This window comes from Tetrao urogallus (genome assembly GCF_951394365.1).
Source record: "Tetrao urogallus genome assembly, chromosome: 1".
Lineage (NCBI taxonomy): Eukaryota > Metazoa > Chordata > Aves > Galliformes > Phasianidae > Tetrao > Tetrao urogallus.
In genome coordinates this window covers 99,988,935-100,012,456 of record NC_136813.1, presented here as the reverse complement: position 1 = coordinate 100,012,456, position 23,522 = coordinate 99,988,935, and positions in this window count along the sequence as shown.

Here is a 23,522-nt window from a genome sequence, read left to right as displayed (position 1 = left end):
AGCAAAGAATGTGTTGTTCTTTACTGCTTCTTAAAGGCTTCTACGGAAGGCAGTGAGTATTGATATAACACACTGTCCACATTTACTAGTGATATAAACACAGAATAGTACTGGGCTACACACACACACACACACATATATATATATATATACATATAAATATATATGCATACAGTGCTTATAAAATACATTTAATCGCAAGATGAAGTGCAAATATTAACACATTAATGTGTTTAGGATGGGAGGAAGATGGATTACTCCCAGCTAGCTGCAGCGTGTGATGTTTTTGTGGATTCCATGTTTGGAGATTGCATTTGGATGAGGTAGAGTTCCTGGATTCTTATCCAGAACTTTTACAAAGTCTCTTTCTGATATGTTCCATTATCTAAAAAACATTAGTTTTACCAAGTAACTGCAGTTTTGATGTTTGTATAGGACACTGAGATTGTGGCGTGAGTGCACATTGCTACATATTTACAAGACTCTGATTTAATTTGAGGAAGTGGCTCTGAAGAACCTGAGTACAAATTTCATGACCTCACAGAGATGTATCAGACTAAGGGAAGACAGAATCTGGTCTGAGAATGTTAGCTGCTATTTTAATTGCATTAGTGACCTACTGAGAACATCAATTAAGTTCCCATTCTACACACTTCATAGTAAACGTTTTTGGTGATACGTTATTAAGATTTTCTGGGATTTAGTTGTAGTAGTTCTGAAAATCAGAAGAGTATTTAATAGTAACTGGTGTTAGAAAACTACCATTTTAGTAATGCTCTTTCAGAAACAATTTATGATCTGTTTTACAGATTCTACCATGCTCATGGATCTAGGCTTAATTCTTGATGAAATTGATTAAACTAAGTCTTATAAAGACAGTAGAAAGGCAGAGGAAGGGGACAGGTTTTGTTTTGTTTTGTTTTGTTTTTTATAAGAAGAATGTGTTCTTTAAGCAAGCAAGAAAGCTAGGAGAAAAGCAACATAATACTGGCGTTAGTAAACTGAGCCAATCAATATCCTTATTATTAGAGAAAGCTGAAACTTCCCAATCCAGAAGTTTTTTATGCAATTTCAAGAGGCCAAGAGTAAAAGTGGGATATTGTGGTATGCATAAGAAAAATAGATACAGGGTTTGGGGAAATATAATGGTTGTAGAGAAATTTCAATCTGATCTTTCCTTACGAAGCACTTGTGGTTGGCAACATCAATTACTTGACTCCTGAAGAAAGAGGAGGTATTTTGTTTTTACATTTTAGGAGGAAAAAAACTCTCTATCATCTAGTATTGCTTATACTTTTACCAGAATATGGTATTTGACAATTGGTCTTCTTGTTTTATTTATTAAAAAAATAATAATAATAAAAAAATCATTACATGTTGATGAAGCAATAATTATGGTGAATAATAGCTGTTGGGGTGTGTCGGATAAGAAGCATACAAAATCTCTGCTGGTGCCATGGTTGTTATTGTGAGGAGCTGAGAGAACCCACGATGAGCACATGTGTGCCCCACAGTGAGGACAAGAGCTGAGCAGGTCTCTACTGAGGCCCACAAGAATAAAAAAGGTGTGTGTATGGAAGGGATGGTGGTGGTGTAGAGAAGGAATGTATTGCAGTTGTTTGACAGCCGCTAGTAAATTATGCCTCTTACCTATAAACTCTCTAAATCCCCTTTCAGCATCTCACAAAGAACAATAATTGTTTATTGATCTAGATGTTAACAATGTATCGCTTGTTCTTCAATAAGGTCTAGAAATGTAACTCAAGGGCAATAACTGCTTTGGATAAGCAACATACTTGATGGATGTGTGATCTTTTTTCTTTTTATAAAATATGAGCATAATACTAAGCATTTTGTTATTGTGATGCAATCTCTGTACATAGGTAGACTTTTATGAGCTTGTGCCTTTTTTTTTTCTCCCAAACTGTCGTTTTTCTCAAGTGTTTAATACTTCCATATAAATAACTGTTTAAAATTAATAGCAAAACACAGAATTCTTTTTTCAAATCATTCTTCCTACCTTTCTGTAACATTTTGTTTGACACTCAGATGTTGTATGCAAAAAATGAAAAGAAAGATGATGCAAGACAAAATACTTTGTGACATAAACACCAGTAAATAAATTTTCCCTACACTACTAATATTGTGTGTGCTAGGTGGGCATATTTAAATAGAATCTGAATATATTGCCTTACATTGCATCCAGTAGCACTTTAAGAGGAAGGTCATAATAAAAAGGTATATGTTCATTTATTTTCATATTTAGTGCATTTTTAAAGGAGTCTATTCTGTTTTGCTTCAAGATAGAAGTGATACACTTAAAATTAAAGTTGTTGTCACCTAGCAAAACAGCATCATTGTGGTGTTAGATAACAATGCTGACATTGCCATAGCAGTTGTAATATAAAGTTAATATAAAGTTAGCTTTCATATAGAATGAGTACAGCAAAGTTTTCAAGTGTAAGGTTTCTTCCAGCCTGGTAGATTTGAAAAGGTGATAAACCCTCAGATATCACAGTGACAATTAGTTACTTATCTTTCAGTTCTAAAATCAGAGGTTGAAAGTTAAGTGGCAACATAAAGCTAAGCACCTCTGGGACAGGGCCCAGGCCCAAGTTAGGCAGAAATGACAGAAAATCACTGCGAGCAGAAGACATTAAAAGGTCAGAAATAAATTGTGATCAAGCCCTGTTTGACCATTTTATCAGTTGGTATTTTCTATCCTTTTAAGAATGAATCGACATTTTCTCTTCTCTGAAGCTGTTTGTGTTGGCAGTAAGGATTTACCTACCGTCTAAATACATCATCTTATTTAGATGTGTTTTGTAGAGTAAAAGGGTCATGTTCTTAGAGGAAACTTTGATTCAAGAAAACTTATAGTGAAAACTTCAGAGATAATATAAGAAATGAGAGGTGGGGTTGGGAAAATACAGCTGCCCAATTTAGATGTCTTAGAGTGACTGGTGGAAATTCTTCCTTTTGCCTTCTATGAGTGAAATTCTGGCTGGAAATGAATTGAAGGTAAAGCTCTCTTTGATTTCAGTGGCATCCAAGGACTTTATCCCATATAATTTATACCTCTCTAAACAGAGACTTTTTATCATGCAAGGACTTCAACCAATGAATATATTGGGGGGGGAGAGGAAGTGTATGCGTGTATGTGTATATTTCTGGATGTATCTTTTGACTAGTACATGTGTCTCTCTCAGATTTTGATCCTTCTGGAAAAATTCATTCATAAAAATGACTTCCTCTATCCTCATTGATTATACATGTTTATTCTATTTCTCAGAATTCAGTTGTGGAAATGTGGGATTTTCCTAGAAGTTTCCCTAGAAAATTCAAACTGGGACTATCATATCTCAGATTGAATGTTTCCCTGTTGCTTTAACTGTCATTGCAGATGAACTGTTGCTACCCAATATATGAGAGAATTTTACCAGAAATTTCAGTCCGTCCTTGCAAGCAAAACTTTTTTGTTGCCTTAGTCACTTCATGTAGCCAAATATGGAGAAAGCAGCTGAATATACTGGGAAGTGAAAAGGATTTTTAAAAATATTTTTATTATATTTTATTTCTTATATTTTGCTGCTTAATGCATTTTTCTTCAGGAGGCTGGAAACTGCTTTCTACTGTTATTATGTCTCAATTCAGATTTGTTCTTTGTATTGTAAAACCTTGAAAGAGTTCTTAGCAAGAAACTTCCTAATACATTAAGTCATTAAAGATTATGTTGCTCTGGAAATTTTTGAACTGCAAGTGAAAGAAAGTAGAGAATAGCTTCATTAGAAAATCTGTGTGCCTTCATTCCATGTGAACAGTCATCTAATCTGTGACAGCTGGAATCATTAATTATGACTGATTGGAAAAATAATTAATAGGAAGATCAAGATGAAGAAGATGAAAGCAACTAAATAAATGGAAAGAAAATAAATTCATATATTTGATTCTTATTGATTTTAATTATTGCAGTATATATTTCTTAAAAACCTTAACACTAGTATTTAAATATGTTGTTTCTTCTCTACTGAGTAATATTTTTTATGTGATAACTTCAGATTTGTTTGCTTTGGTAGGTTAATGGATAATTGTAAAGATTAAGTCATAAGCCATAATTTCTCCAGAGTTTTATAAGAAATTCAGTCAGGGTACTGGTTGGATCACTCCCCTCTCTTTCTCTCAACACTACCCACTTTGCCGTGTCCCTGCAATATGTGTTGTGGTCTCTATCAAACCCTCTTCAGGAAAAATACTGAGATATATTAACTACACTGTGTCATGTGTCATGTGGAATGTAAAGCCAGTTGTTTTAAGTAGTGAGCAAAGTCTACATTTTAGGAAGAAACTTATAATTTGTACTCACTAGCAGGTATGTGTGATAATGGGGATTTCAACATGCAGATAATTGATTACTACTTGCTTTTCTTTCAGTTGCATATCCTGGAACTTGTGGATGTTTTATTTCATTTTTACTTTAACACTGTCAGTACTGAAAGTGCAGACTCATACACATCCAGCTATAATTCTCATTCATCTGTTCTGTTGCCTCATAATGTAAAACAAGTGAACTTGTTTTTTACAAGGGAAAAAATACTGAATTTGCTGTTGTTCTGCGCATCCTCCCAGCTCTTCAGTAGAATCAACTTCTGAACTGGAATCCATTGTTATCTTTGGTATATTAAGAAATTCAGTGCCAGCCAAACCCAGCGTGGGCCAAAATCTTACATGCTTGGGGGTGAAACATCTTTAGGGGTAAATGTTTTGTAGAAGATGATGATTTTTTTTTTTTTTTTCCATCTCTGAGAATTTCTATGAATATTTGCTTGTTTTATTTACATGTTCAATCATCAGTATTTGATGTTTCTGTTTTGTGTGTCTGGATATCTTTGCACCTGATGTTAATATGAGATTGTCTTTTTCCTGTCATGGACCTCACTCTGTAGAATTAGGGCTCAATTGAAATTTATTTTGATTTATTCCAGGATACAGTTCAGTGTCCAGAGTTTCAAAGTGATTGTCTACAGATGACAGAAGATTTGCTTACTTATGACATTAAATGGAGATGGCTTTTAAAGTTTGCTTGATAGTGTTAAGGGATGACATCTAGAGAAGAATTATGTATGAGTATCTTACTTTCCTTTGTTATATGCTAATAAATGGTGTAATTCTCTTTTCTGCATAGTCAGTGTCTGTGCTCTTGCTTTTGGACTGCAGGAAAGGATACATCATATCTAAAAGACTTAATTTCATGGAAAATCTGAGTGGTCTCCACAGTTGGAAATGGTTTGAATTCTAACAGTTTGCTGCTCTGTACATGTGAACTGGGGTTTGTGGAAACTTTTGGTGGAGTATGAGTATATTCGGTTGGAGAACAATGTGTATACCATCATGTTAGGATGATTCCTTTAACAAAATTACATTATTTCATGCAGTAAGCATAAAAATGTGAACTGAAAGGGGAAAAAAACCTTAAACTCAGGACAGTAGCTTAAATAATATATAGCAATAGTGAACTTAAAAGAGGATCCTGCCATTGTCTCATGTCTCTACAATATGCAATGCTTTTATGGTGTAATAATGCATAGAATTTTCCAACAAAAGCTTGGTTTGTAAAAGTGAACATTTCATTTGTGTAAAGTACTTTATAAAACCAGAGGATATTACCAGGATGAGATTTGCAAGAAAAAGCAGAATTTCAGGCATGTAATCTGCAATTTCTTTGACATGTGGACAGCTATCTGTTAGAAGTTTGCTTGCTGAAAGAAGAAGATGCTATGATATATATATTATTACTGTTTTGGAGTACCATTAGCAATTTATACATGTTGTCATCCTGCAAGGTTATTCCATAATAACCAGGATTCCAGTGTAAGTTTGTATAAATACATATGTAACTACAGATATATACTTACGCATTTAAAGATATATATGTGTGTGTATATATTTAAATAAGATAATCCATATTAGTCTGGGATTCAAGAATCAAAAATGTAGGCTACTGAGATGTCTTGTTTAGCTGATAAAAGCCAGATATCCTAGTGCACTGAAGTCCTAGAATTAAAATACATCATTTCTTTGAAGACATTTTATGCCTATGGTCACATAGCATGGAAAGCATAGAATGCATGGATCTGCCCAAAGGCAAAAGTGGGAAAAATTTCTGTTAAACCATATTTACTCACAGAAGAAAAGATCTTTAAGAAGGAGTAGATTATTTTACTGAATGATGTAGTTTTTAAAATTTGCATTAAAAACTAGCTCATTAATTTCTAGTTACTGATGATTCTGTTCAAAACAGGAGAGGGGAAATATCCTGTTTTTATGAGAGATCAAACTATGCTGCTAGCATTGCAGTTACTTAAATCTATGTTTTATATTAAGGTAGCTGTGGAAAACCTGGATTACACACTAAAGCATGTATTTTTTCTTGTTGTGTCATCTTTTCATAAGAATTCACCCTGCAAATGCTTTACTAATTTCCTTAATTTACTTACAGAAATAATATCTAGAGCAAAGCATGAAAAGCATGAAGGATAAGTTGAGATTTCATCTGAGATCTGAGATTTAATGGCAAAAAGGACAAGAATGCAGTGAAATAGTTAAGAACAGGAGAGACAGAATAGCTGTCCTTGTTTCTGCTTAAGAAGATAAAATAAGTAGGCTTTTTCTCCTTTGTGTAAGGATGGCACAATGCGATAAAGGCTTGTGGTAGTGAGAAAATATATTTTGTCTCTTTTTTTTTGGTCCATAATATATGTATTTGCCATTGTAATGAAGAAAGAATTTCTGTAAATAGTTACAAATTCATGAGTTCTAATTAAGGAAATGTTGACACATTTCTGGAACAACTTATTCTACATCTTTTAATACATTTGCAATTCTAATTCAGTAGATCTCTAATACTTTCTACAATTACATCACTACTCTGTATTTTAATGGTAGTCATATCCAAGGGTATGTTAATATGCAATATGTTCTTCAACCACTACATACCCTGTATGCTTGGTAGTTTATCAGAAACTATAGTTTACACTTAACAAGGAAGAGAAAATTAGTTTTCATTGTACACTATTTTCCTGAGGAAGTTTCATCTGTTTAAAACAGGCCATATTAAATGAACTATATCTGTTTGCTGTTAATGCTTTTGTTCTTCAATATTATCAATGGGCCATTGCAGTGATCAACACTGAGCTGTGAGTGTGTCAATGTCTGTATACACAGATATAAAAGAATTGCCAATGATGATAACTGTAAACTTAGGAGATAAAATGTAATGCAGGCTTCCCTGGAGTTCTTTGAGGTATCCATGTTCAGCTGAGCAAATCAAATTAGTGGACTGTGGTAATATAATGTGATGACACAGTTATGACTTTAGATAAAACAAAAAAATAATTGTAATTAAAAAAGCACAGCTGTATAGTTTTGGTCTCTTATTAAATGTATGACAAATACAGATTTTCATGTTGCATTTGAAGTTCCATTAATGTCTTTCCAGTGTTTTGCTCACGTGTATACTGTTTCGTTCATTTCATTCTTGCCCTTTCTTGAAGTGACCACATGGATGAGCTAGCTACATAAGCAGCACTCATTATTTGCTTATTCAAGTATAACAGGATATTCAATTTCTGGTTGTTTGGTTGTTGTTTTTTTTTTTAATTAAAAATAAGAAAGATGCCTTCCAGTTCACGTAATGTTTAAAAGAGCTCAGAATTTTATAGTTCACTAGTTAAGATATCTTTTGGAGGTTAACTATCTGACACTAATACAAAAATGTTAGACTTTTTTTTAAGCTAACTAATATAATCACATAGAACATCACTTAATACTGAAAGCCCCAAGCAGAACTACAGAGCCACAGTACAAGTCTGAGTTTAATGTATTATGCAAAGGTAGAATATTTATGATCCACAGTTCCTATAATCTTCTTTCACTCTACGTAGTTTTTTCTTCACCTGTCCTCCACAGTTTTTGTATTATAAATGGGTTAAAAAGCAGGATATGCTTTTCTGGGCATAGTTCCTTGTTCTCAGCAAGAAAATCAAATATGCAGAGGGAAAAAAAATGCCTAAAAGATTACAACATCACTTAAAAACCAACAATTTTTCTGTGATGAGTGGAACGTTAAGGCACAGTGGAATAAGTGATCCATTTTGTGCCTTGCAGGATCCACCTGTGTTGTTTTACTCTGATTCTTCTCCATTCCCTGAACACAAGCTCCATGTGTTGCAGATATGCCTTTTCTCTTTGCTATGGATGGCTATCTTCTAGTAGAACCTAAGGATTCAAGCATTAAGGCTGATTCATCTTCTGTACAAATACCACACAAGTATAGAAAGAAAATAACTGTTCTTCCAATCTAGTTGTAATGTGACACAATTTGTCAAAGGTGAACTAATTCTGAAAAATGTTCTAGTCCACGGAGACAACACAAAAACTGCCCTACAACTGTGAGGTTTTCATAGATGTAATAAGGCAAAAGAGGGTAAAACAGCTGAGTTATGCTGCCTTATTAGGATCTGCATCTTCACTCTGAGCAAAACAAATTCTGAATGGAGTTGTAAGCATCACAAAATTATACCCCGCTTCTTCCCGATGCTATTCAATATTCATTTCTACCATTCTATCTTCAGCATCATTAGTGCTGGTGATAGTGGGTATTAAATGGCTAAGCCACAAATTATGTCTCATACTTGGGGAGGAATTTGTAGAAATAAATGAGGAGGATGGTGCCAGAAATCTATGAGCCAGAACAATAATTTTGGCAGAAAAAACTTGGATGGATAGAAGTGAAGACATATGGTATTCAGGCCAGAGGGGTGGAAACTGCAGTAGCTGAGACATGACAGAATGAAAACTTGGATGAAAACCTGTTTCCCCTCTCATTCCAGACAGCTCAACTTCTTAAATACCATGTGCTTGAGGAACTTTCAAGATCTTAATGTTGTTGTGTGGGATTACGTGAAGGGACCGCTCAAAAATGATTACAAGTTAGAACTATGCGGGAGGACAGTTAAGGTTGTCCTGAACCTGAGACCAAAGTAAAGAAAGTATATTTGGGGAAGGAAAAGAGAAAGGGCCGTATTTTAATTGTTCTGTAATTTAACTGGACTATAACTGGGCACTCAGAAGAAAATGTTAGAAAATAAGCCAAGCTACACACAGAAGAAAAAAAAAATGGAATTCAGTCATCTAGACTTTCCTTTAGGAGATATCCTATCAATAATATATGAAGTGTGCATCTACTCCATAGTCAAAAGATTTTCCTGAGTGTCCCTGGTTGCCATAGCAATGAGAATCTACAGACTGAAAAACTTGTTTAAATTTGAGGTTCTACTCCGGAAAACTAACCGTGATTCTTGCCTTCTGTATGGAGGCTCTTTGGGTCAGAGCTATCAGAAAGTTTGGTGGTATCGGGGAAAGTTTAGTCGTGGGTATTAGCAAACAGCTGAATTGAGTGGGTGCTCTTTTTACTTCTTTCCTAGAGGGGAAACCATTTGAAATAGCAGTTGAGTTGATGAGGCTCGCCTTTTCTCAGACTGAAATGCTCTGACATGAGGAGCAGTGCAAACTAAGCAGGCTTAAGTGTTCTTCCATCTAATGACTAAAGCAAAATGCTTTACTACTGATATAGTAAGGTGATATAGATGTATTCACTCTGTTCAAACAGTGCAATTCTGCTCATTATATGACTATAAGGGATAGAATAATTATTCCTGTTGAGTGATTACAAAACGTAGGCACCAAATTTATATGACTAATGAAGTGGGAAAATCTGTTTCTAAAGCTGTGAGCATAAAACCTCTTGTTTTCTATGACATGCCCGGAAAACTTATTGTTTTGAAAGCTGAGTATTCAGGAAATTTCAAAAGGGAAGGGGAAATATGTTGTTGTGTTTCTTATTATTCTTCTGTTTCCTTTGTCCTGTCAATATATTACTGAAAATTGAAGACAAGCTTATAATGTGTACATGAAAAGAAAACTTTTCCTACGACGAATGGTAGGAAGACAAGGTCAATAGCATAAGTGATTTAAGCTTTTACTGACATCTGTTGTATTATTCGGCTGCACAGTTCACAAAGCAAGAACACACTGAGACTAATAAATACTAAGCCAGATTCTTCTACTTGTGTTTCTCTGTTTATTAAAAAAAAAAAAAAATTAAAAAATCTCAAAGTTCTAAATTTAAGTTTCCCACCATCATGTCAGTTGGCTATGATTTTCTGTTTGCTTGAAAGATGCTCAGGATGTGCTCACAGTTCTCTAAGAACCTTTGCAAGAATTCTTTGAAAATGATTAAAACGTTGATTACTAGAGTTCTGAAAAACAACACAACAGTTGCTGATAATTTCAGAATGATTTTACCTTAATGCCTAATAAGGAAAAAATGGATTATTTTTCCTCGTTGTTATCAAACAGATTATCCTTGAGTTGTATAAAAGGATTTGACACTAAATTATGGGCTGAAAATATTGATAGCAGTAGCATACAAACACTGGGAAAACATGTTCCTTTCAAAAGGAGCATGTATTTTTATATCATTATAATAGAGATATAAAAATACATTTGGGAGGAAGGAAACAGGGAAGGAAAAAAGAAAATGATATATAAAATAAAAAACACATTTTGAAAATTACAGCTGCTTCTTTAAATAAAATAATGAGTGAGAGGTGGTAAGAACAGAATTTTCTTGACGAAAGATTATTGCCATGAATCTTCATGTAGCACAAGCTCCCTGCAGTGTACATTTCTTTATTCTACAGTCTTTTTACTGTAGCACTGTGTTCATAATAATTGGATCAGTCAATTTTTGTTACCTAGAGTGACCAAAATATCTTGGCAGGAATCAGGCAGATAGCACTGCCTGCGATGCTTACAGGACATAGCCCTTCACCTGTGTGGGGCAGCTATTGCTTTTGTGGGTCTGTGCAGCTGGAGAGACTCCCCACAGACTGGTAACTCTCTACAGTCAAACTTGCCAGTTGAGGACTCCTTAGACTTATGTTGCAGGAATTCAAAGATGATTGTGCCACTGTGAAACTATTTTAATAAAGACTTTATCTATATTTAATGCATATTAGGTCTTAAATAGAAAATATTTATAAGGAATAAATGGCATTAAATTAAGAATTGTAATTTCCAGTAACTTCTCTTTTTTATTAATACGTAGAGAATTTCTTCTCTAATCCTTTTAACAGATCATTCTGCTCAGGGCTTCTGTTTCAATAGTGCTCCATTCTTGGCCTCGTCATTTAAGTTCCTCTTTTAATTTATATATAAAAAATTCAACAGGTTTAATGTTCCAGTTTCTCATTCTTTTAATTAAAATGGAAAATATGTCCCTTTATATCCCACTTCAGATCATGAAGATCTGAGCCATTTCATAGTGTTGTAAAGAAATATTTTTGTTGCATTTTGTGTTTCTGCGTTGTTCCTTAAGATACAGTGGATGAGAGAAATGATGATAAGCTTTCTTGAACTGGATGTTGAATTTATTAGAAGACTAATGATCAATAATAAACTTTATTTTAACAAAAAAAAAAGTATGTTTTTCTGTAAATTAACTTAGCAATTTCAGTAGATTTTGGATCAGATTTCCAAATTTCCTTGTATATTTTATGGCACAGATTGCTATAGGGTAGTTTATGAAGTTCAAACATCAAGTCTTTGCATTCTATAGTTGTTGCTAATTGCTGCTTATTATATGAAATGCTCAGATTCTGGCAGTGTAAGTACTGTGTCCACAACACCTGCTGCCTCCAAGTGGGAAGCCCTGATTTAAGTAATTAAAACCCAGGAAAGGGGTGTATTAATTACCTGGAGACTGGGGTCAGAACACGTGATACCAGAAAATGTCTGCAGAGTGCTCAGAAACCCCTGTCAGAGGCTAGTTCTTAATTTATTTCCATTCAAATCCTTAACAAACCAAATCTGGAAGGCAGTACCTATTTTCCCTTCAAAGAAGTACTAAAATGATCAACTTCAGTCAGATAACCTAGTGCTAGATCAAAATCCCTCTGGGAAATATTTACATTTTGCCAGTTTACTCAGAGGAACAGCTCTAGGGATCTGGAGATATCTTCGGCATTTTTTTTCAGCTGAAGGAAACACTAATGCCAGAGCTGAAGCTAGTGATTTAATCATTGGATTGCTAGAGGCTGCAGTACCCTGTCTGCTCAGAAATCGATACCTACACTCTCAGTTATATTAGAGAGATGTTTACTTCTTCACCTGACCAAGATATTAATTTGTATATGCTGTGTTTTTTTTTAAAGATAATGATTTGTGAGGAGAGTAAACTAATCTGTTTTGAAATCTTTTCATGCTGCATGATTTTCCTTTTACTGACTGATCATTTTGCATGTTTATATAACACCATTCACATGCATCAAGATGCTCTACAAAGAATTTGATATGCTGTATATGTAGGAAGCAGTGTACTGCTTTGCTGAAACAGCCTTCAGCAGTGTGCAGTAGCAATCTTTGTGTTGCTGGTGATTTGGGCTTAGGAAGTCAACAGGAGAATTCAGATAGTTCACAGGGGGGATTTAAGTAGGTATGATACAATTTTCCACATTGGAATATGATCAGGATGACAGCTTTAGTCTCTAGCTTTATGAAGGGCACTGTGGGATATTTAATGGCCACAAGATGGATAATGTTTCATTTCCCATCCTGAGGAAGGGAATCTCTCTTAACAGAGTGCCTCCCACTGCTGGCTGTGGTGTCCGTATAACAGACCCATGGGAAAGGACATAATCTCCTGTGATGAACCCCTGCTGCTACCAACTGCTGCCTGCCTAGCAGAGGGAGGGCAAGCCTGACTAAGCGACTTGTCCAGTCTGCAGCAAGACGTGGTGCAGGGTGGGATGGTGGAGGTAGTGCCATGCAGTTTCCTTAGTGACTTAACATGCTTCCACATGGAAACACTACAGCTGTCCCCAGAGACCTCCTGTCTACACACTGACCCACCTGCACTTCATTTGCTTAACGAGAACCAACGAGATCATGGCTTAAGGTGGTTGGCTACAAAGAGCACATTAAACATGTCAGAGTAGGTGATTCTCCTGCTATATAAATTGACAGCCTAGGATTAGCTGGTATTGTGTTGGAAATCTATTAACATTTGAAGCAGTTTGCTTGAATTAGAAGTCTTGATAGAGTTACAATTACTTTCCTTCTCCTCTGTGAGCTTTGTTGCTATCGTTGTGTACCTTGTAATGAGAAGGCTTATGACTCAAATATGAGATTTCCCAAAATCTTATGTGGAGCCACATTCCTATTTCAGATTTATAAGCCTATATAGGTAAGGGAGAAGAAGCAAACGGAGGAAAGAAAGATAAGCAGAAGCCCATTGGCTTTTCAAGCTTGACAGCACATGCTAAAGAATAGAGGTGGGGAAGTGTGGAGACATAAAGGTTATGACCTAGGAACTGGAGTGCATTGGCAGTTTTCAGGATTGCATAGTGTATGGGCAAGAGCATTTTTCTCTGTATACACCCAATGCAGGATGATGCAGGTAGAATAACAAGTTAAGGCATCATCACAGTCACAGAGATGGATGCATCCCTGTTCTGTCTGGGATTCTTGGTATTTCTAGGTGCTAGCTGGCAGATAGAAAAGGGCAACTTCTACTAGTGGAACAGGTGGAGGATATTCAATTTTTTTCATAACTGCATTTACAAAGTCAGGAGCCTTCAGTCTTCTACTAAGTAGCTCCTAGATAGATTTATAATAGCAGAGTACAAATTACTACTAGCAATTGTAACATGATGTGTATGGAATGGTACTAGAATTAGTACATTAGCATAAGAGGAGATGAAGAACAGGAGGAGAAGTCAATTGAATATGGTGAGTTTAGGGCAATAACCTGGGAAAATAGCATGGAGAGAATAGCAGTTAGTAGGGATTTCTGAGCAGCCAGAAAAAGACAAAATGGGAGGGAAAAGATAGTGGCTAACATCATCTGAGATAAAAGGGAGTTGTCTATAAGAAAAATAACTCTAGGGCCTCACAGTCCCATTGCCTGGGAGAAGGAAACAGTGTGCTGGTCTGCAGACCAAGGGGAAGTAAGGAGGGACTGAGAAATAGTCTCAGAAGTCTAGCCCAGAAACAGTGAAGTGAAATACAGAGTACAGAAAAAATCTTGCCCGCTATACAAAAGCAAATATACAAAAACCAGGCTGAAGAGGATGCTTCCCAAATAAGAGGAAGCTCCATAAATCTATCTAGGATGCTTCAGATGATGTCAGAAGACAGTTGACCATCAAGCGTGAGCTGTAAGAATAAGATGGAGCATCAAGTGATTGTGGATTTATATTTGAAACAGCAACAAAAACAATTAAAAATAATAGCAATAATAAAAAAAAACCCTTCTACCATATTTCAGTTTTCTTATAGGAACTCAGAAAAATCCTAGATTTCATTTTCATCAGTCCTACTGTTTATTTTTAACCTGAATGCCTCAGCTCATGCCACACTGCTACTCATATAAGAACTTGACCTGTACATGCCACAAACTGTTCTGACTTGTTTTGAAACTCTCGTTCCTTATACCAGTACAGTACAATTGTACTCAAGTGAATCCATCCTTTGAACAATTCTTTTTCTGTGCATGTCTTCTGTACCAGATATTCTAAATTATTTCTGTCTTGTATGCCTTGATCATCCTCTAGGAATGTTAAACTACGATTGAATATTGCATACCCACCATAATGTATCCATCACCTGGCACAGCCATCTTTGAGTCATGCCAGAAAAAAAGCATACTTTATCTAAACATGGAAAATCATCCCATCCTCATTAGGAATCTTCATAGCCTCCAGATATTTCTGACCTAATTTCTGACAGACAGCATGACTTTCATTTGATCTTCACCCTCTTTTCCAGTCGTGTCTAGGCTACTTGAATTTTTTATTCCTTTACTTCCTACAGGTAACACTTTCTGCATAAAAACTTCTATCATGTTCATTTGCAGGTGTCCAATATCCATGTCATACCTGAAGTCAGCCATTTTCGTTCATAATTCTTTTATCTAAGTAACAGTTCATCTGCTGATAGTTTTTCCAGTTTAAAAGTTCTTGCAGTTTACTGCTGAAGTATGTGAAGAAAAAGCATTTTTATAGCACCAAGATAAATTATTAGTATTTACTGAATACAGTGCAGGTATGACAATGGAGAACTTAAAATTTTGGAATCTTAAATTTGTGATAATTATGGAAATAGTTACTAGTTACTAGTGTCAATAACCTTTACAAAGTGCTCATGAAACTAGTATTTACTAATAGTAACAATTTGGTTTTCCAAATACAATAGGTTTTGATTTTTCTCATTCATTTAAAAATTGACTTTGTTATAATAGAAATGTAGAGGGTAATTCAGTCCTGAAAAGTCTTCGCCTATTTAAAAATTGTAAGTTTTTATGTTTTGAGAATTTATTAAAATTTTGCTGATATTTTTTATATCTTTAATCTATATAAGAAATAAAGATCTCATATTTAATTTATACAATCTGCCATTAGATATATGAAACAAACCCTGTAGTCTACAAAGGTCATATAATATTAACTATCTTGTAATATGTTTTATAGTACTTGAAGGAATAAAAACATTACTAGATACAGGAATAGTTCTGAAAATTGCCATGCTGTGTCTGCTGCTAAGTCCAACAGTCAAGACCTTCTGAGGAAGAATGAGGTGGAATTATGCTTGTTACAAAATCCAGAACAGAAAAAAAAGTGTCAGACATGCGTCAGGTTTTCAACTCAGAAATGCCAATGGGTCATTATTTGCACTGCATAATCAACATGGAGTTACGAACCTCCTTCAGTGCATAGAACTTGGAGATAAATGTCTCAAAATTTGGGAAATATTTCTCTGACACTTCAGTAATGAATGAGCTTGCAAACTACCTGTGCTTCTTATTAACACAAATATTCCTTACAATATATTTTTCTTAGTACAAAACTATTTCCCTCTTTTCCCCGACTTCCTCTCCATTTTTCCTTCTTTTCCTCTTTTTCCCTAAACTCTCTTTTCCCTCCCCCTCTTTTTTCACCATATGTCCTGGAGAACTCAGCTGAAATAATTGGGTAATTTAAATGACAAAAAAAGAACCAGGCTGAAGAAAATGAGTGCTCAGGGGATGTATGTTTGTGTAAACAGTGCTCTGTTACTCCTTATGCTCTCATTATATCTCCTGATTCTAATGGAAGGTATGTGTCAAAATTATTCTACTGGTAATTTTACATTTAGCATAGATAGTAAGAAAGGGAAAGGACTTTTCTGGAATTACCCAGGTTACAAAGACCAGGTGACACAGAGAGAAGAGGGAATTAATCAGTTCCACCCACAGTTCTTGCAGGGAAAGTAGGTGTCTATTGTTTCAGGATATTCATACCTTCTAAGTGCACCTCTTTGGTTGACTGCCAAACTGTACCTGAGGAGCACATGGCTCTTTTTTTTTTTTTTTCTTTCATTCTGTGATATTGGCCAGAGGGAAATTTCATCTGTTTGCTCCCTCCTGAACAGTATGAAAATGTCTTGATTTTCTTGCTCTGGGAATGGAATATTTTTCACTACATATCTCAGTGTGTGATTCTTCCTTCCCCAACAATAAGATGAACTAAGAAGGCCTTGTGTTACAAATGTTTAAATCAACGACTTCCCATAAGAGTTTTGGGCTGAAATAACATAACGGATTTTTTTTTCTCTCTTAAAGAAATGGGCAGAAATTCAGTCATCTCTCAAATTGCTCAGGAATTACCTTACTTCTAGAGATCATGAAGGAATGAGAAAATCATGACTAGAACTGACAGAAAAAGCATATATAAAAATATATATGCTTATTATATATATATATATAATAAATATTATATATATAATATAAAAATATAAAAAAAATATATTTATATTTATATAAAATAAAAAAAGTATATAAAAAGTGCTTTCTGATTCTGGGAGGGTGTAACAGTACACATATAGTTATACCTATGTAGCATGTATAATAATTACATGTATAACTACACACACTATATATATAATAATCTTTGCCTAGATAAGCTGTATGTTATGTATGTAATTATAAGAAAAAAAATAAGCTTATATGCTGTAGGCCAAATGTATTTGTTGCAGTACTTTACACTACTAATGCCAAAGTGACACTCAAAATATCACAAAACAGATAGGATGTCAAATTCTTTTCCTGACAGTTGCGTATCCTACAGTCGCATTGTCAAAATAATTTATGCCTTAATCTAAGGAAATTATTTTATTTGTTGATGTCAGTGGCAAAACTCTCACTCAGAGGGATCTGGATTTTCTCCAATTGACAACTGTGGCAAAAATGAATTGAAATGAAATAAATACATAGTAATGAATATGCAGAACATTGTCAACATGGAAGATCCTTTACCTGCTCCATTACGTTGAACATTCAGTTTGTTGTCTAGAGACCAGAACAAATACATAATGTGGTCATTTTGGCTAACATTCTCTTAAAATATTATGAGTGAGTTTGACATTTTGTACTTGGTGGTAGTGTTTGTTGACTCAGGATAGTCTGGCTGACTTCTAAGCATTTGGAAAAAAAACATCTGTAAAATGGTTACAATTAACCAAATGCAGAAAAACAAACAAACAAACAAAAAAACAACAAAAACAGTGCTGGTTCCATATTTTGAAGCCATAATTAAGCAAAGAACTGTTGCCTCACTTTCATCGTTTTCCTCTGCCCTGGGTTGCAGATAGGGTTACTGATTGCAGCTCTGGGTTACTGATAGGTGTTCAACCAGAGCAGCTCACAAAAAATGTGAGGAAGACAATGATTCTTCCTGTGCTCTAAATGCATCCCTTGACAGCTCTAAAGGGAAGGGACACCAAAAGCAGATGAGGAGACAGAGGAACTAGAAATATCTTTTCATTTGTATTTCCAGTGGTAAATGGATATGGCACAGGAGAAAGATGATAGAAGACCTGAGCAAAATAGCTGCTTTGAAGCCACTTGAAAATACGTTTTGCCCATTTCCCTCTTATTTCTTCTTGCAGAAATGATTGTGGTATTGTTTGATTCTCCCCATTCACCCTCCTCCTTTCAGAGATTAAAATGTATTGGGTTTTTTTCTTGTTGTTTTGGGAAGAAGGTAGTTTTGAAGGGAAGGTTGTATATAGAGAAGATTATGTATTCCATTTATGTGAATAATTTGGAACTTATATTGTGCAAAGGTTTGTATTTGCAGGACTCACATTCTAAAGAAATTGAATAGTGCCAGAGAGACTGCACTTCTCTTTCTCCCTCCTCACAGAGTTCTTGTGTGATGCTAATCGGAGCAGAGTGCATAGTAAATAAAGCCTGAACAATGGGGCATTTCCTGAGGAAAAGTAGAGAAAATATTGACTAGTTGTTATGAAGAGTGAAGTGTCTATTGTGTTCTCTGAATGGCACAAGACTTGTAGGGAAGAGGAAATCATAGAATTAAAGACAGTCTCTAAGCATAGGAGTAGCATGACAATTTAAGGTTTCTGGGACAAGGGTAAATGGTGTTTTCTCTGTTTGCTAGTTGATCCCCGTTTTTGTTTTTGAAAATTTGGTTTTGAAAATTTACATCCTTTAAATGCGATTCAGGGGGAAGACATCTCACTCTGCATAGCTTTATCTGTGCTGATGTGTAAGTACACCTTCCTGATAACAGCTCACCTTCAAGATCTTTGAAGAAAATTCCCTTAGCAAACTGACCTAGGGTTAATGCCTGATATGAAACTGTTATTCCTATCTTCACAGTACACAAGAAATTACTGCCCTGCCTGAATAAGAAATTAATATTTTACTACTAGTTGATTTGCTGGCAAGATATATCTCTTTACCTTGAGAATTTTCTGTTTAAGTAATCTTAGAGCAATTTATTTTTGTTTCTAGCTAAACCTTAAGAGTAAATGTGTAACATAAAATATTTGTGCAGAGAAACTGAACATATGAAATAAAGGATTGAAGATGATTATATTTCTTAAATTACAAGTAGGCAGAGGTTATCTAATAAAGTTGTAAATAGTATAAGAGAGATGCTGAAAATTGGAGAGATCCTGAAATTGTAAGATAAAGGATTGGTGACCTGGAATAGGCATTATACTGACAAAGAGTATAGAAAGGACTCAGTACCTTCTTTGGCTCAGCCTCTGTTGTGGAAATGATAGTTTTTAGGTCCCTACCATATCCTATGTCCAGTAGAAAAGTTTCTGGTAATGAACTCTATTCATGGTAGAGGGAAGATTAGGCAAGGGACTGCTTAAACAAACCAAAAAGGTGTAAGCCTACAGGATTGAATATTATGTTTTTAAAGATTCTGTGGGAATTGCCTGATGTCATTGGAAAGCTGCCCTCTGTTGTCTTTGAAAGGTTGTGGCCATTTGCGAATGTCCCTGATGACTTGAGAATAGCAAATCCATTTATATTTATATGACAGGTCAGTCAGTCCACCCATGCACCTGAAGGTTATGGAGTAAATTCTACTGATTTTACTTTTCTAGGGATATGAAAAACAAGCCAACTGGGGATGGTTTCTCTGCCAGGGCTGATTTTCTTTGACCAACCAGTTTGCCTTTAAGGATGAGATGACTGTCTTGATGGATGAGGGGAGAGCAGAGTATCCTCTGACTACAAGACAGTCTTGGACTTGGTATCCCATAGTATTTCTGCTATCCAAGTGATAAATACAGGCTCAACATGTATAAAACATTCTCAACTACCAACAGGTTATGGTCAGGTTATGGTGGCATAAAGTTCAACTGGTAGATGTTTAATAGCAGTGTCCCTTAGCAGTTATAATGAGGCAAATAGTGATTACTTTCTTTATTAATGAGCTGAATGTTAGAAATGATAAATCCTGATCATGCTTGTATATGACACCACATCATTAGGGAATCAGTCAGTACATTGGAGGGTAAGACTGTCACTCAGAGAGAATTCAGTAAGGTAGAGAAATAGGCTGACAGAAATGTCAGAGAGCTCTATAGTGGCAGATGGAAGAAGATAAGGCCGGAAGGAGATCTAAATGTCACTTTCAATTTCTTAAAAGGTATTGATAGAGAAGATGAAGCTAAACTTTTGTCAGAGATTCACATCAAAAGGGTAAGAAATAACACACAGAAGCTGCAGCAAGAAAAGTTGTAAGTAGATTAAGAGAAAAAGTTCTTCCCCATGAGTATTGTTTAACCATGGGCTAGATTGCCCAGAGACCTTTGGAGTCTCCATTTCCACAGAGAGATAAATTTGAGTTCATGCCTGCATTGAGATAGCTGACATATTCAATGAGACTGTGCAGAAAAAAATTGGCAATTGCACAATTCTAGGCTTATAACGTGAGAAAAGACCTGCCACGTAATTAAGTCAGTCTATCACTTCCCAAGAAGAAAAGGGGACTCGTGTTTGATGCTATAGAGTTTATAAAGACTTTAGTGTTTGTATAAATGTTGGCCAGGAGAAATCATAGTTACTGTTTTCTGCAAGGTACTGTAGACAGTCTTTGATCTTTGAAACACAAACTGTGGCAAAACAGCGTACCATATTAGCAGCTTAATTTTACTTTCGGTATAACTAAGGATGGAGCTCATCTTGCTGCTTGAGAAAGGTTTGGATACAAAGTTTGAGTAACTCATTTACTGGCTGAAAAGTGCACAAGTTTGCAAGTGACTTCTGTCCTAGAACCTTCTGTCCTAGAATATTGTCAAATGTATTCAAATACTTTGTTTTAAGGGTTGCAAGTTTTCTCTGAAGGATTTTTGAAACAATTTTTGTTCTGAGTAGTAGTAAATCAATACATAGTCATATGGACTTATATCAGATGTAGCCTAATTCTTACACCTGAGTAAGTCTGTTTCAGTTTTGCCTATTGCAAATAGGCAATCTTTTGAATAACTTAATGCTGATGTTCCATATCATATCTGGTTAGTTCAAAAATTTTGTTGTCATTATGGCTATAGTAGAGTTTTAAAACATGTTTAGAGCATTAGTAAAACTCTGGCCATCGTAAGGACATGAGGTAGTCTGATCTTTTCTAAGAATTCAGAATGTATGCTGATAGTTATGTTTCATGCTGTGGCATCCTCCCTGAGGATCGGTGTGATACTGGCATATTTCCCAATAACTTACTGCACGTAAGAGAGCTCTCATGGTCATCAGAGCCACTAAAAGTCTTTTCTTCCTCTTTTAACTCTTGTGATAACAGTTCTCATGTAGATTAATTGTGTACATGGATACTTGGGTGAATGCTCTGGCAAATGGAAAAGTCTTCCATAGTCCCAGTCACCTAGTATAGATTCACCTCATCTTGTGCTAAAAATGATTTGTGGTTTGCTATCTTGTTTATTTTACTATAACCTTTACTTCAAGATATGTTACTGTGAAATGAAATTCCATCAGAAAACAGCGCCTCTTTAGATCTAATGAACTATATAAATGCAACAAAAGGAGGGAATAAAGGATCTAGAAACCTCATATTAGGACTAAATTGAATTTAATAAGCAAGTTCCATACCTTTCCCTTGTCAAGTTGACTTATTGTGCACTTTCCCAGCAGGCAGTCTGTCAAATCTCTTGGGATTTCATGACCCAAGCTTCAAGAGCCAGAAGGAACTTCATGACAAGCCATGCCAACTTTTATAGCCAATCTTATTCTCAAAATATTTCTTCCCAGATCTTATTTAAAGAAAAGCTTTTCCACATTTCTGAAGTAGAATTAGTATTCTGTAGTTCTATGGGTGTGTAAATGTCACTTTGACAGGCCAAATATTAACTCCTGCACTTAATCTGGCTAATCATCTCTGTGATTCTATGAAGGATGAAACTCCTCTGCCCATTAATGGTAGTGTGCACTTGCTAGTATGTACCTATTTTTATGTATCTGTATATTAACAAACACAATACCACTGTCTGGTTGGGACATATGTTACATAAAAAGTTACCTGGGACACATACTACAAAAAGCTACGTGTGTAGTTCCTACAGATTCTAAAGTAAGAGCAGACAGGAAGATAAATACGCACTATTGCAAAATTGTTGATAATAGTGACCTACCTAAGAACATCATTCTTAGAAGTCTGTCATAATATATGTCTATCAACATGCAAGTGTAGAAAAAAGAAGTTAATTTAAAATACATTAGAGTAAGTAAAAATCTTGCTTATGCCACTATAATATTATAGGTCAATAGGTAATAAAATAATTGGCAGTCCATACACTCATTTGCATTATAAAAATATGTTAGATTTCAGCGTACACTTTTTGACTTCTTGTATCTGAATAACTTCAAAAAATTCAGCATACTATGCAGTCACCTGACTGGGTCCTCTTTCTTGCTTGCAATAAGGCCATAAGCCTGAGGAATTTGCAAAGAACTATAGCTCTTTCATCATGTTTGGCCATGATAATACTCACTCTGTGTAGGTAGAAACTGTTGTTCTAAAGAGTTTTCCTTTTTTTTTTAATTATTATTTTTAGAAAAGATACTTATCTATGATATCCACAGGTTACTAAAGAAAGAGTATTTATTTTCAAAGTTGCTTTGAATAAATAAATTTTGACTTCAGGAGACTTCACTGATTGTTCAGTCTCTACATGTTAGGTGGCCACTGAAAGATGAATCTTAATTTTCTAATATTTTGTTTGAAACACCAAGATTTATTCTTTCAAAGATGGATGCTGGACACTGCACAGCTCAGGAAACTGGTAAAATAGCACCAAGCCTATTATTATGCTATTCAGTGTCTCAAATTCAGACATGGTGATGACAGAAAGTCATTACCATCTGACAACTATTCCATAAATTTACATCAAAGGCAATGATGATGCCAGTCCAGTTCGTTAAGGACATCTGTCCACTTAATATGATCATCTTTATTATTGGTTTAAATTTCAAAGACTGAACAGGGATAGAAAACAACCATTAAAGAAAAGACTCAAGATAGCAGAGAGGCTGTGCAAATAAATGCTCACTGCTCCCATGTCTCCTGGGAGCTTTCTGGAATCCTTAATTGATTCACAGACACCTCAACTTCTCTACAGCACTGAGCAAACTAAAGACAGTTTGCTTGCTCTTCTCCTCGGGAGAGTCCACAATATTTCCCCAGGAATATAAAAATATCGCCTTCAATCATTGCTGCCACATTTAAGGCTGGAGTGTGAATTGGTCGCTTCCAAAAGCAGTAATTTTCTAATATAGAAGTTAAACACTTTCCAAGTCTCATGAAAAAGTTTTCCAACTTCAAATTTCCACTGTTGCAGTATAATGTTTCTATGATTACATCTTCAGCATAAGACAGTGATTAGTTCTCAGTTTTAGGGAAAACAGGACATCTGACAAGCTGTCAACACCATATCTCTTAGTACATGTCTTGTGTTCTTTTGTTCTCTGAATAAGCAGCATAAATGTGATTATAGTAAAGATATGAGCATAAAAATACCAAGTTTAAATCTCTTTCACACAACTATGTTAAAAATAGGAATGAAATTTAAGAATTTAGGTCAGTTACCTTTAA